A 14634-nucleotide genomic window follows, 5' to 3' on the forward strand; every position below is an offset into this window, starting at 1 on the left:
ACTTGGAGAACGTAAGATAAGTAAACATATACGACAGAAAAGGAGAACACCCCATGGATCTGTGAAATAAAATGCCAAGAAAAAAAGAAAATCTAGTTAGAATACAAATTCAAAAGAACGAGACAAACATATGTGCAGATTATAAAAGAGTTTGAAATGAGTTAAACTCAATAGTAAGAAGGAAGAAAACAGAACATTGGTAAGCATTTTCAAAAGAGATGGAGCACGACTTATACGGGATGCAAAAGGAAATGTGGAAAATGATAAGAGGTCAAACAGCAGAGATGAAGGAATTGATAGAAGTAAAATATATTGATACATATACATGGACAACTTACCTAGAAAACCTGTATCAAACAGCTAATCATGAAGAACTGGAAAACTAGGATTAGAATCGGATGAGCAAACAGAAATTAAAGAGGAAGATATAACGAACGCCTTAAAGGCCGTGTCTCACCATCAAATAATTTGATCAAACAGTTTGAGCAAACTCCGGAAGTACGTCAAAGTGACGTCACAGTTGCAGTTTTTTTGAAATTCTAAAAATCTGTGCTCTCACTATCAGTCTAGTTTGATCAAATTTTTTGTATTGAGTTGTCTAACTTGTTTGTACTTTATTTAAAATTAAAATTTTTCATTATTATCCACAATGAACAATCAGGATGTGACGTCACTAACTGTCACTTTCAGTTTGCTCAAACCAGTTTGATCAAATTATTTGATGGTGGGACGCGACCTTAAAAGAGATGAAAAATCGAAAAGCACCAGGGAAAGATGGAATAGCTAATGAACTTTTAAAATACGGAGGAGAGAGACTTCACAAAGAACTGAATATCCTGATAAGTAAAATAATAAATACAGAAAGAATTCCAGAAGAATGGAGTACCACTCAGATGATAGCGTTATTTAAGAAAAGTGATAGGGCAGACCCCAGTAATTATAGAGGGATAAATTTACGGAGCACTATACTGAAACTCCCAACAAAAATACAGATGAAGAAAATAATGGCGTGCATAAAAATATATCGGTTGAACAACAAGGATTTAGAAGGGGAAGATCATAACGATGCAGTTTTTGTGATAAGACAAATAGCGGAGAAATCATTAGAGTATAACAAGCGAGGGTTTTTCTGTTTTATATACCTAGAGAAAGCGTTTGAGAGAATACAATTAAAAGACGTGATACACCTACTATATGACAAAAATTTACCACTGGATATTATAAAACTGATAGAAAACATTTATGTACGAAATAAAATAGAAATGAAAGTCAATGGAATAATAACAGAACCCATATAGAAGCAAACACAGGAATCAAGCAAGGAGATTCACTAAGCCCTCTACTGTTTAACATAACGCTGGATGCAATAATAAAACAAGTGAAGAAAAAAAGAGGGTAAAAAATGGGCGATAAAGAGATAAAAATACTCTGTTACGCTGATGACACCGTGTTAGTAGCAGAGTGCGAAGACGACCTACAAAGATTACTGCACGAATTCAACATTAACGTAAAAGAAATGAATATGAAAATATCAGCCCAAAAAACAAAAAGCTTAGTTATATCCAAAGAACCAATAAGATGCAAATTGGACTTAGACAATAAAAGTAAATACCTGGGAATTAATCTATCAGCCGACAATAATATCAAAGAAGAGGTTTAAGACTAATAATTAAAGCCAGTAGAACGGCCGGATGCCTAAACGACACAATTTGGAAAAACAAATACCTTAGAGTGGAAACAAAGCACCGAATAAATAAGTCATTTGACTGAAGTTATTAGACAAGTTATGACTTACACTGCCGAAACAAGACCAGATGCAAGCAAAATACAAAGACGTCTGGATACCAACAAAATGAAGATCTTAAGAAGGATTGCTGGAAAAGGACTACGGGACAGGGTAAGAAGTGAGGAAATCAGATGCATATGTGGGGTAGACAATATAAATACCTGGGTAAAGAACAGAAAAGAAGAGTGGAATCAACACATAAGCAGGATGTCTGAATCAAGGATAGTAAGAATAGCCAGGGACAAGTCACCGTTAGGCCGAAGAAGTATAGGACGCCCAAGGAAAAGATGGAATGACAATTTAGGGACAGAATAAAAGGCACCGTTGAAGAAAAACAGGCAGTACTGCCTATATAAAAGAAAAAGTAGAAGAAGAAATTCTTTAGGTAGATTTTTGGTAGTATAATGTGCTTCTTTGGAGTTTTACTGAAGATTATTGTTTTCGTTTTAGATTTATTGACTTCATGAACACCAACTCTTTCTGTCTACTTAATGGGAGGACTGAGTCTGATACACCGGCACAATTTACTCACATTAGCAAAGCTGGAAATAGTGTAATTGACTTAGCATTTATCCAGAACAGTGCAATACCTATTATCCAAGATTTATGTGTAATGAACCATAACAGCCCTTCTGACCACTTTGGTATACTGGTAACTTGCGTTTCCGACTTTTTTCGAGAAAGTCGTTTCAAAAAAGCACTTCCTATACAAAAAAAAGCTATATATCAATGGAATACTGACCTTGCCTTTTTCTATAAAATTTCTATGCAACATTCGAATAAAACGTCTCTTTCTATAAATATTGATGCACAGGAACTATACAATAATCTAATGTCAGCAATTAAAGAAACTGCTTCGCAATTACAACTTTGTAAAGAAAAATCTTTCCCGTCGTGTATCAGGCAAAGTCCTCCATGGTTTGATCATGAATGTACCTCAGCTAAAAACAACATGAAACAAAGCCTCAAAACAGCTAAATCAAATAACTTCCGCGACCCCTATAAAACAAATTTTTTGACATCAAAAAAAGCCTATAGACAAATAATTAAAAAGAAAAAACATATATATTTTCATAACCTGTATTCTCAACTTGCAAACAGCAGGGACTCCAAAACATTCTGGTCAGTGATTAGGAAATTTCGGAAAAATCACAATACTTCTTTTATCGATGTAGACGTATGGGAGCAATTTTATTCGAATATATATCCCCCAAAACTATATCATAATGCCCGTTTTTTTGATGCAAGACATCCCATTTTTGACGCTATTATAACCAGTGACGAAATATATAGAGTCCTAAATAACTGTCCCAATCGTAAAGCACCTGGAACTGACCATATTTCTTATGAATTCTTTAAAAATCTTCCAAATAATTGGATACTGTATTTAACGGGCATGTTTAATAGAATACTGGAAACAACCATTACGCCGCATAACTGGAGTGAAGTCATTTTTACTATGATATTTAAAAAGGGCAACAGAGATGATCCAGCAAACTATAGAGGTATTGCCTTACTTAATTGTGTTGAAAAAATATTTACTAATATTTTGTTAAACAGACTCAGAGATTGGGTTGAAGTAAATAATGTTCTTCCCGAATGTCAGTCGGGTTTCAGGGGATCAAGGGGTTGCATTGATAATGTATTCACCCTCACTTCTGCTGTACAACTGCAACTACGACTGAAAAAACGCAAAGTGTACGCTGCCTTTGTAGATTATAAGCGGGCTTTTGACTCCATTATCCATCATTTGCTGTGGCAAAAGCTATTTGGCCTTGGGGTGAGTTCTAAAATAATAGCCATTTTGAAAAACATTTATGATAATGCTAGGATGTACATCAAAACTCCAAACGGCTACACAAGACCATTTGATATTTCAACAGGAGTCTTACAGGGTGAACCTTTGAGTCCACTATTATTTAGTTTATTTATTGCGGATATAGAACAGTTTTTTATTAGTCAAGGATCACAAGGTATCTCCATTGATAGCCAAAATCAAATAATAATGCTATTGTATGCTGATGATTTGGTCATTCTTTGTGACTCGGAAGTTGAACTCGGTAAAAATTTAAGTTATCTAGAAAAATACAGTGACAAAAACCAGCTAACTGTAAATGTTGGCAAAACCAAAATTCTTCCATTTGCCCGAAGCGGTCAAATTGGCAATAAAGGCGTTAAGTTCCTATATAAGAATGAAAAAATAGAAGTTGTTAACAAATTTGTATATCTTGGAGTCACCCTAACCACAACATCACTTTTTAAAGCAATGGCCGATACAACAGTGGAAAGAGCAAAACACGCAATTGGTAACGTGATAGGTTTAATGGCTAAAACCAAAATGAATTCTTGGACATCTCGTGTGCAACTTTTCGATTCGCTAGTTCAAAGCCTTGTTATGAACTGTGTGCCCGTTTGGGGAATGAGATATGCTGACCAGTTAGAAAGAATACAAATAACTTTCTTTAAAAAACTTTTACATCTCAGTATCAATACACCTGATTATGCTGTTAGGTTGGAGACAGGAAGAGTAAAAATTTCTTTTACTATTTTCAAGCTAACTTTAAATTGGCTTATCAAGCTATCGCAAATGCATGATTTAAGACTTCCTCTTATTTGTTTTCTGCGTCAGCTTCAAATTTCTTCAGCAAATAATTCAATAAATACGAACAGATACAACTGGGTTTCACAGTTTAAGCAATATTTTCAAATATTAGATTATGAATTTTCTTGGGATGAAAACATCTCTGATTGGCTATTAAAAAACAAGAAAAGCATGTTAAAAAAGTATATGGATATGCTTCATCAAGAAGACATTCAAGCAGTCTCCATGTCAACATTCTCAACTATTTACAAACATTTATCCGTAGATACCTCAGTACAGAAATATCTGGAATTTCAAATTCCCATAAAATACATTCGTGCCATGGCGCAACTTCGAACATCTAATCGCCATGTGTTAAAATTTACCTATAATGGTATAACATATCATATACGACCATCTGAAATCTGTACTATTTGTAACACAAACAAGTTGGAAACTCTTGAACATTTACTGTTTGAATGTCCCATTTACAGTTCAATGAAACCGGTTAATATGGCCCCCCTTAATAATTGCACCGACCTTATTGGTTGTCTTAATAATGTAACTATAATATCTCTGAAAGCAATTTCAATATATATTTGGAATATCATAAAACTTAGATCTTTTGTTTTAAATGAATAAGCTTCAGTTTCTCCTTCATTGGTGTTTATTTAAGAAAACAAGTCTCCATTTCAGTTAGTAATAGCGATTAACTTTTGTTTAAATTTGTTAATAGTTACTTATGTTCTAGACTAGTTGTTAGTTATATTCTGTACTTCAGTTTCTCCTTCATTGGTGTTTATTAAAAAAACCAAGTTCTCCATTTCAGTTAGTGATAGCGCTTAACTTTTGTTTAAATTTTTTAATAGTTATTTATGTTCTAGACTAGTTGTTAGTTATATTCTGTACTTACTAAACTCATTGTTATAAAACTGTAGTTTTTAAAAACAATAAATATCTATCTATCTATCTATCTTGTTTTCGTTTTAGTGGGAGAAAATTCTAGGCCAGTAGTGTTTGACCAATTCTCTAATTTCTAAATGACTAGTGGGTTAAGTGATTTAGCGATGTCATTGATGGCAATAAGGAAAAGTGCAACGAGTAGACCATTGAGGAATGTCGTTTAAATGGATTTTTAAGTCTAAAAGAACATTATCTATTCGAATAAGTTCCGTCTAGGGTAAAAGCACCAGTTATTGGCCTCTTAAGGAAAGCACGTTGATATATCTATGAAATGTTTTGTCACTGTGGCCTATTATAACTATTTTTAACATCATGGAATTTTATTATTATTTCTACATATTGTAAAATTTTATTATGTTAATCTTTCAGGTCTGAAAATATTTTATATGTGTTCTTTTGTAAACGTGCAAATGAACCAGTTATTGGCCACCCTGATCTAGTTATTGACACCATATGTGTTAGTGATTGGCCATCATTTTTTAAAGTGATATGTCACCAAATAATTCTTAAGTTAAAATAAGTAGATAGGTAGGTGTTTGGGTAAGCAAGGATTTTGTGATGAGTGTGGACACAAAAAAAAAAGATACAGTAAAACCTGTCAATAACGGTCACTAAAAATGACAGAACTATTGGCCGATATAACAAGGTGGCCGCTAATACCAGGTTTTGTAGTACACAAATTTTGATTTGGGGAACTTTGAAACTGGCCGGCTAGTTCAGGTGGCCGGTTTTTACAGGTGGCCGTTAACACAGGTTTTACTGTATGTCAAAATAAATTTTATTTTTTATTCTTATTTATTTTTTATCTGACAAGATTCGCAAATATATACTTGATCTGTGTCGCCATAGAATCTTGTTATGCAAGTTACATGATATGTTGTAAGACACATTTGGCATCTAATGCCTTCCTTACACTCTGTAATATTTAGTACACATAGATAACACACATCTTTAGAGACTTTTTGATTTTTAAAATGTGATGGAATGTTTGATACCAAGTTTGTATTTTTAAAACGTGGAAGAACGTTTGATACCAAGTTTCGATTTTCGAAGTGTAAAGGAATATTTGATAATAACAGAATTGTAATTTTTGTTGAGGACTGATTTGTATTATCATCAAATAATTCCCGTTTGGGTACAATTTTTTTCTCAGAGCTTGGAGATTTAGTGTGGGCGAGAAATATTTTCGGAGATAATCTCAAATTCGCTTCTGGTCTAGGTGAATGCTTGAAAATGTCAAGATTATCTTGGTTATTTACAGAGCTTGATGATTTTGTGTGAGAATGAAATTCTGGTGTAGGAACTTTGACAAATTCAGGTAGTGGTGGCTCAAAAACCGCAGTATTGTTACTTCTACTTTCCTGGTTTAGAGGAGAAAACACTTTCAATGCTTTTTTTTGTCTTTTATGGATATTTTTCAATAGAAAAGTGAACTTTTACACCCTATTTTAATTTGGTTGAGGTCATTTATATGGGTTGTCTACTTTTCTCTTCAGACTTGTTAAAAGTTTTAGCTAACTTTTTGGGTTTTTTGTTATTCGAGCTTTTTATTTTCTTTTGTTTTTCTTTAATACTTTGTTTTTCCTTTCTTTCAAGTTTCCTCTGTTCCTTTTTACGCTCTTCTTCTAATTTTTTTCCATTTTTTCTTTTTCTATTTTTCTTCTATCTGATGAAGTTAGAACAAATGGAAGCTTTTGAGTTTGCTTTTTTCCTTTTCGTGCTGGAGTATCTGGCCATATTAAGTAAGTCGCAATAGATTTATTTGTAGCATTTACAGATATATTTTCAGAAATGTTAAGGGATTTCTCGGGTTTTTTGGTTTTTTGATCTTCTTTAACCGTTTTCGTCACACTTGATTCAGCTTCATTTGTATATTCTTCTATTCCTTGCATGTTGAAAATTTCATTCTTGGGTACTATCACGGTTTCGTTCTCCATTTCAGGAATGTTTACTATTTCATTATCATCTATTATTACAGGTATATCATTTATATCGAAAATTACTTCACTTGTGTCTAAAAATTCTACTTCTTCTAAAATTTTTTCTTGTTCGTCCTTTGTAGATATTTCTACCGAGAATTTTTCTGTAAATGCTGAAAAGATTTGTTTCAATATTTGGTAATCATCAGATTGAGTTTTACAATTATTTCGAGATAGCTGTTTAATTTTATCATTGCCAACTATTTCACAAAATTGTTTATAAGAAATTGTTGTATTTGGATCAATAAGTGCTGGTAAATCATTGTGCTCATCCAGATTATCTTCAGTTTCAAATTCTTTCCCAAGACATTTTGAATAGTCAAGAGCAGAAGAATTCCAAGGAAATATACCGCATGCCCTAAACCCACTTCTGATAACATCTGGATTTAACCTATCTATAGCAGATTTTAAAACAAAGGCAAACTGTACTTTCGTTAAGACTTTTTGGGGGTTGTCTCTCCTAAACTGAAGCACAGCTTTGTTCCAAAAAGTTTTTAGAGGCTTAAATGCAGCCACATCCGCTGGTTACATTAATCTCGTGGCATTAGGATATAAAGCTACTAAAGTAATTTCCAAATCTGTACAAAGTTGACTTGTCTGTACAGTTAAATGGGTTTTATACCCATCAACAAAAAGTATCACCGGACGTGTAATATTATTGCGATCTAAATAAGGGTTAAATATATTTCCAATATATTCATAAAAGTTTTTGTTGTCCATCCAACCATTTTCTGTTAAACCAATACCCCACGAATTTGGCACAGCACTTAATATATCATTTGGCAATCTTTTATGGGGATCAATTATCATAGGAGGTAAAATATTGCCTATTGCAAAAAATGTGAACATAACTGTTAAGTTAACCGTTGGGTTATGCTCAATTTCATAGACGTTTCTGGAACCCTTCATAGCCAAAACCTTTTTATTTTTGGGACATAAATAAAAGCATGTCTCGTCACCATTAAAGATTCTTGTTGGGTCTTGAAGAACGTCTGAAGTTCCTTTTTTATCTAGATAAGATTTTATGTTGTCAAACCATTTGGTAATATCTTTTTGGTTAATGTTTGAACTTGCTGATGTCACTCCCTCTGAAGTCCTTAGCGAAATGTTGGGATTGCGCTTTAGAAATGCTGATAGCCATGTTCTACCTGGTCTATTTTCAACAAATGGATTAACTCTAGGGTTACTCTCTAAAAATGATTTAACGGAGTCCTTAATGTCGTCAACACGAACAGGAAATCCTCTATTTTGACAATGAAAAATCCAGCGTTTCAGTTGTTCCTCTTCATCCTTCGAAAGAAATGGATCTGGTCCATGCGTTATCTTGTTATGAAATTTTTCACTTTTCCGGTAACTTATAGTGGCTCTGGGAATATTAAAAATTCTTGAGGCTTCTCGCTCACTCATACCATTTTTAATTAACTCTAAAGCTTTTTTAACATCGTCTTCGGAATACTTTTTTTTATAATTGTTTTTAGTTTTAGATCGTTTTGGCATATTTTCTAAAACAATTTATAATAATTAGTTATTGGCCACACATAAAACACTAGTTATTAACGTATGTCAATCACTAGATTCTTACAAAATCTGATGTTTCAGTTATTGGCCATCTAGGCCAATAACTGATACATTGATAATTTCATGCATTAGTAGTTGGCCACCTTAAAATTTACGTTATTTGAATAAATAACGTTAAATTCGTTATGCAATTTGAAGCAGGACATACACTATATTCTCACAAAAACATAAAACATAAAGTAGAAAGTGAATTGCAGTATATAGTACTTACCGACCAACACAAGTTTCTCTACGTAAATAACAAAATTTCGGTTGAAAACTAGCGGCACAGAACACTGTCTCGTTCAACATCGAATACTGACTAAAATGTAATAATTACCTTGAAACTAGATGTGTCATACTCTAGGAGACATGTTGCCAAACTTAAAAAAAAGTGGTTAGAATTAAAAAAATACCAACATTTTCCTAATTCTAATTAAAACATATTAGTAGGCCAATAACTAGCACATGGCCAACAACTGGTGCCTTTACCCTATATAGGAAATTACTAATAAATTTTATATTTCCTGTAGTTGACCAACTTAATAGAATTCTTATATCTAATCCCCAAATGGCACGCGTTATAAAATATAATAAAAGATAGCCATAAGTCAAACATACTTTATCACATCCAAATGACCCATGAATTACAGATTCAATATCCGCTAGGTTGTCTAATGTAGATGTGGACTTTCTAAATCCACTTTGTATAAGGCTAGGTAGCTATAATATCAATAAGTCTAATACTATCTAGTATCTATCAAGTGGATAAACTGATTAATTGTAGCAAGTTTTGTTTCATTGAATTTTTTCACTAAGCTAATATTTTTCGAGTTATTTGAGAGTGAATATGTTCGTTTTTTAACAAAAAAAACACGTTACGCAAATAACACAATAAGTAAGTATTTTATCGAAAAAAGTATTCAATAAAAATATACTTTATAAAAAATTTAAAAAAATGTCTGTATAAAGTCTTTATACTCATTAGAAGCAGAGTTGTAGCTAAAAAAGTAAGTTCTTATTCGTCAAATTCCAAATCGAATATTTCAGCGTGAAATAACCAAAAAATAAAGCCCATTTCTGGGAAAACTCATCGCAACTTTTTTAAAGTGTTTAAAAAAGCTTTGTTTTTGTTTTTAAAAAAGTTTCTAGCATTAAAGTAAGCAGGTTACGCTGAAAATAAAGTTGGTCCTTTTTTTGTAAAAGATAGTTTTAAAAAAGCGTGAAAATCACCCTCTAAAAGGGAACTTGCATGACATTTTTTATTTCGAAAGAGTTGCTATAAATTTGCTATAAATCACAACAGAACACGATTTAAAAAGAAAAAAAGTAGTTTGTTTTTTTCGTTTGGCCCCTCAAGACGAATAAAATCAAATTATTGTTACCGCTTCACAAGTGACTTTACTTATGTATTGTTTATAATACATATGATCTGTAAGTTTCATCGTAAATTTAGTTTTACAGTATTTTTTTTATTTTGAAAAAAAAATGCCTTTTTTTAAATAACTTTCTAATTATCAGTGATACGAAATATCCCAAAGTGTAAAGGTTTTGGTTTTCTGAATATTTTGTTTTTCTGTAATACAAAAATTGGTTAAGATATGGCTGTTCCGAATTTGCATATACTCTGATTCATTGAAGCCCTTTTAACTACAGCCTTTTAAAAATAAGCACTTTGAACCGATGAAACTTACAGATCCTCTATAATAAGCATACATACGTAAAGTAACTTATGAAGCGCTACTGATTAATTTCATTTGAGATGCTAATTAGGAGGTGATTTTTAGATTTTTTTTACAAAAAAATGAATCAACTTTATTTTGTGCGCAACTTGTTTACTTCTGATACTAGAAACTCAAAAAAAAATAAAGCTGTTTTTAAACTTTTTAAAAAAGTTATGATGAGTTTTCCCCGAAAAGTTCTTAATTTTTTGGTTGTTTCATGTAGAAATATTCAATTTTGAATTTGACAAATAATAATAACCTACTTTTCATTAGCTACAACTCTGCTTTTACTGGGTCTACGACTTCATAATATGTCATATTTATATAAAACATTTTTTTCACTTTTTGATAAGCTGTATTTTTGCTGTGAATGTTTTTTTGGTGAAATACTTCCTTTTTTAGTTATTTGCGAAAATCCGTCTAAAAACGTACTATTTTTTGAGAAATGAATATATTCACTCGCAAATAACTCGAAAAGTATTTACTTGTGAGGTCAAGACTAGTGAAAAAAACTCTATAGTGAATTTATATTTTCAACATTTTTGCAGAAACAAAAACAAAAAAAATAATACAGATTAATATGATAGTGACTGCTGCGTTAACATTTTGAATACGGGCCACGTAAAATAACCGCGTGTTCTTGGCTAGTTCCTTGAGTCAAGAGAATTTTACACTTCCCTCTAAAGCTAGTTCCAACAAATTTAAGCTAGGCGCGCCACTATACGGGCAGGTTTTAAAGACAACAAAATAATGCATAGGCTTTCGTATCTTTCCGTATTTATCAATCAACGGTTTAAGTATAAACATTTAGAATAACTTTAAAAATATTATCCGAAGGAACAATCTCTTTATATATTCGAAAAGCTAGAATTTTAACACGAATTTTCAAATAAAAAAAATTAGTCTAGGTTCATTTGGGATAAAGTTAGCCATGTGTTTTTTTTAATTCACAGCTAATTTGTTTATAATAATAAAAGAATTTAATTGATGCCATTTTAAAGAATGGAATTTGTATTTTTTGCTAAAAAAATTGCACATACATTGTACATTCGCAGCACCCTATACGATTTTTCAAAAATGTAGTTCAAACGGTTACTAGGGGGAACCTATGAATCCACTAAGTTAAAATACCGAAAAAGCAATTTCAAACTAATACAATTTTCTGTATCTCCGGATCAACTCAATGAATTTTGATCTTTCTTTTTTAGTTCCTATGTAATTTCTACGTAGATTACAAATATGCAATTTGTTTGTAAAATTATTAATTAATAATTAGCCTAATTTGTTTAAACAATTCTTGCAAAAATATTTTCTTACAAAAACCTATTTTTTTAATCACAGTATCATTAATGATTATAAAAAAGTTAAAGTACACTTTAATAAATAATTTATTTTTATTGGATAATTATTTATTGAAGATAATTTATTTATTAAAGTATACCTTCATTTTTTCTATGATTAATAATGATAGTATGAATAAAAAGATGGATTTTTGAGAATAAATTATTTTTTTTAAATTGTTTAAACAAATTAGACTATTTGTTAATTGATAAATATCAAATTACAAATAGACAAATTGCATATTTGTAATTTATTGAAAAATTACAAACAAATTAAAAAAAGAAAAAAATATATTAAGTAGATCCCGAGATATAGAAAATGATAATAGTTTTAAGTTGCCTTTTTTAGTTTTTGAACTCGTGCATTTGTCGGCTCCCAGCTCCCCCTTCAGTTACCACGACTAGTCACATATTGAACTACATTTTTAAAAATTCATGTAAAATACCAACTTTTCGAATATGTAAAATGATTTTTTCTACGGACAATATTTTTAAAGTTATTCTAAATGTACATAAACTACAAAATCTCAATAATTTTGCATTAGGGTTTTTGTTTATATTAGATAATTTTTTTTATCTTTTTTAGTACATTTTGATAGTATGGGCCATTCCACGAATATACGCCTGTTTTGGATTATTTCGACAACGAATATTTTACTGTGCAACATAAGAAGTACGAAAGTAAATGGCGCTAATAATTATTCCAATAAACAACAATGTAATTTGCAATTTACTTTCGTTCTTCTTATTTTGCACAGTAAAATATTCGTTGTCAAAGTAATCCAAAACAAGCGTATGTTCGTGGAATAGGGTATATCACTTTTCTACTTTCATTTGACATACGCAGAATTGCCCTATCTTCATTATTTTCTGTCTTATGTTATTGTAAGATAAAGGTCTCTGGGATTAACAAATAGAATAACTTTTAAACTAATTAATGGACTAATTAATACTCAAATTTTCAGGGTTTGTTAAGTACCTTAATACTTAATACCCAACTTTGGGTGAAACACTAAAGTTCTAAAGTAGCAAAAGTTTTAAAGTTTGCGTAGCAACAAATTAACTTTTTAGCTTTCAAAAATCTGCACTTTAAAGGTTTTTCATTGTTATAAAAAATAAGATTTTGTAGTTTTATATCAACTGTTTAGCTTTTGAATGGGGTGCAAAAAATCGAAGAAATGGCGATTTTTGCGCTAATTTGTTAATATAGTTAAAAAACGGACGGGAACTCTAGGCAGGAAATAGGTAGGTTTTCTTCCTATACGTCTACAATAACTAAAAAAAAGTAGTCAGCTATCTGGATCTTAGAGTGTCCCGAACATGGTCTATTTCTAACTTATTTCCCTGGATTAATATGACACAAACTTTTATAAATAATAATTGTCTTCTTTTCTTAAAATTATAACTATAATAAAATCTTGTTTTGTTACCATTTCTTGTATACAATAGAATAGATGGTATGTACTAGTATTAAATTAGGTTAGGTAAGCATATCACTTTTCTACAGATTATGTATAAAATTAATGCTCTCATGATTAGCAGTCTTGTTTTCTTCTACTTTTTAGGATTGAAAATCACTAGGGTGCCTTACTTGTCTTATCAATCTTATCTACTTAAATCCTATAGTAACTCTCTCTGTGTATCGCTTTTATTGTTGTGTAAACATATTATGCCGGTAGTCATAAAAGATTAATAGGTATCTCACATTATTATTGTTACTTACCTAATTAAAAAAAAACACTTCACTAAGAAACTCAGATACAAATATGGAGAGTATATTAATTTAGCAGATTTCTTTGGTTTGTTTGAATGAATTTGCTTAAAGGTTTATACACAGAACCATAAAATATTAATATCAAAAACAACACCAGCGTGATAAACTGGTTGCGGTAAGTCGAGTCAGTTATCAGTCTCGTCTTATCGGCTAATTAATTTATCTTTCGCTACACTCCACAAATATTTTAAAATTGATATCAGGTTTAATGCTCTTGTAAATTATGTATAAAAATCAACTTGTTTCATTATTTTATATTTTCAAACGTTTTCTTCGTTCTTCTGTGTTTATTCAGTCAAATATTTCAAATCACGTTGGTTGAAATAAATTATTTGTCAGCTGCCATTTTGAACAGTCCATTTTAGAACGTTTAAATTAATTGCCGAAGATTTTGTAGCAATAATATATCTACTGTATTTCACTGTATTTCAAAATTGATTCTGTTTTGGATTATCGCTAGACACTGGATAGCCAGAGCCTCTAGACACTGGATAGCCAGAGCCTATTTTACTTCAAATCAGGCCCGAAGCACTATACATACAATTTTCGCGCCCCTAAATATGGTTTAGTAATAATAATAATATGTAATAACAGCTTTTTTAAATGAATGACTTATTTAATAGAAATATAGTTGCACCAGAAATTTAAATGTTTATTAACAATAAATATATATTTAAACAATTAAACATTGCTTAAGCAGTGTGTCGCTTTAAAAATGAAGACAGCTCTATATTTCGGCTATCAAAATAAATACAGATTTAAGTTTTGCACAGTCATACGAAGGAAGGTTCACATTTTTTTAAGATACTCAACTAAAATTTAAATTTTAATCGTGGACCCTAAAATTCATCTCAGCTGTCCCGACATGCATCATGTTCAAGTCATCTGTCAGTTATCACTTGAACACTTCTGTTAAATAAGGAATACTTC

General features: G+C 31.2%; 1 protein-coding gene across 3 annotated transcripts in view; it reads right to left on the bottom strand.

The window, feature by feature from the left end:
* The window catches only part of LOC126890769 (uncharacterized), a 75322-nt gene extending 61493 nt beyond the window's left edge, over nucleotides 1–13829 (bottom strand). For 2 of the 3 annotated variants that reach the window (XM_050659954.1, XM_050659953.1), the window contains exon 1: nucleotides 13654–13829. The gene's annotated coding sequence lies outside the window, so the exon portion shown is untranslated. Of the gene's footprint in view, nucleotides 1–9098; nucleotides 9225–13653 lie in introns of those variants that run through there. The other variant, XM_050659955.1, reaches the window with a different exon arrangement.
* Nucleotides 13830–14634: the final 805 nt, after the last annotated feature.

The sequence above is a fragment of the Diabrotica virgifera genome, chromosome 8 (assembly GCF_917563875.1).
Source record: "Diabrotica virgifera virgifera chromosome 8, PGI_DIABVI_V3a".
Taxonomy (NCBI): Eukaryota; Metazoa; Arthropoda; class Insecta; order Coleoptera; family Chrysomelidae; genus Diabrotica; species Diabrotica virgifera.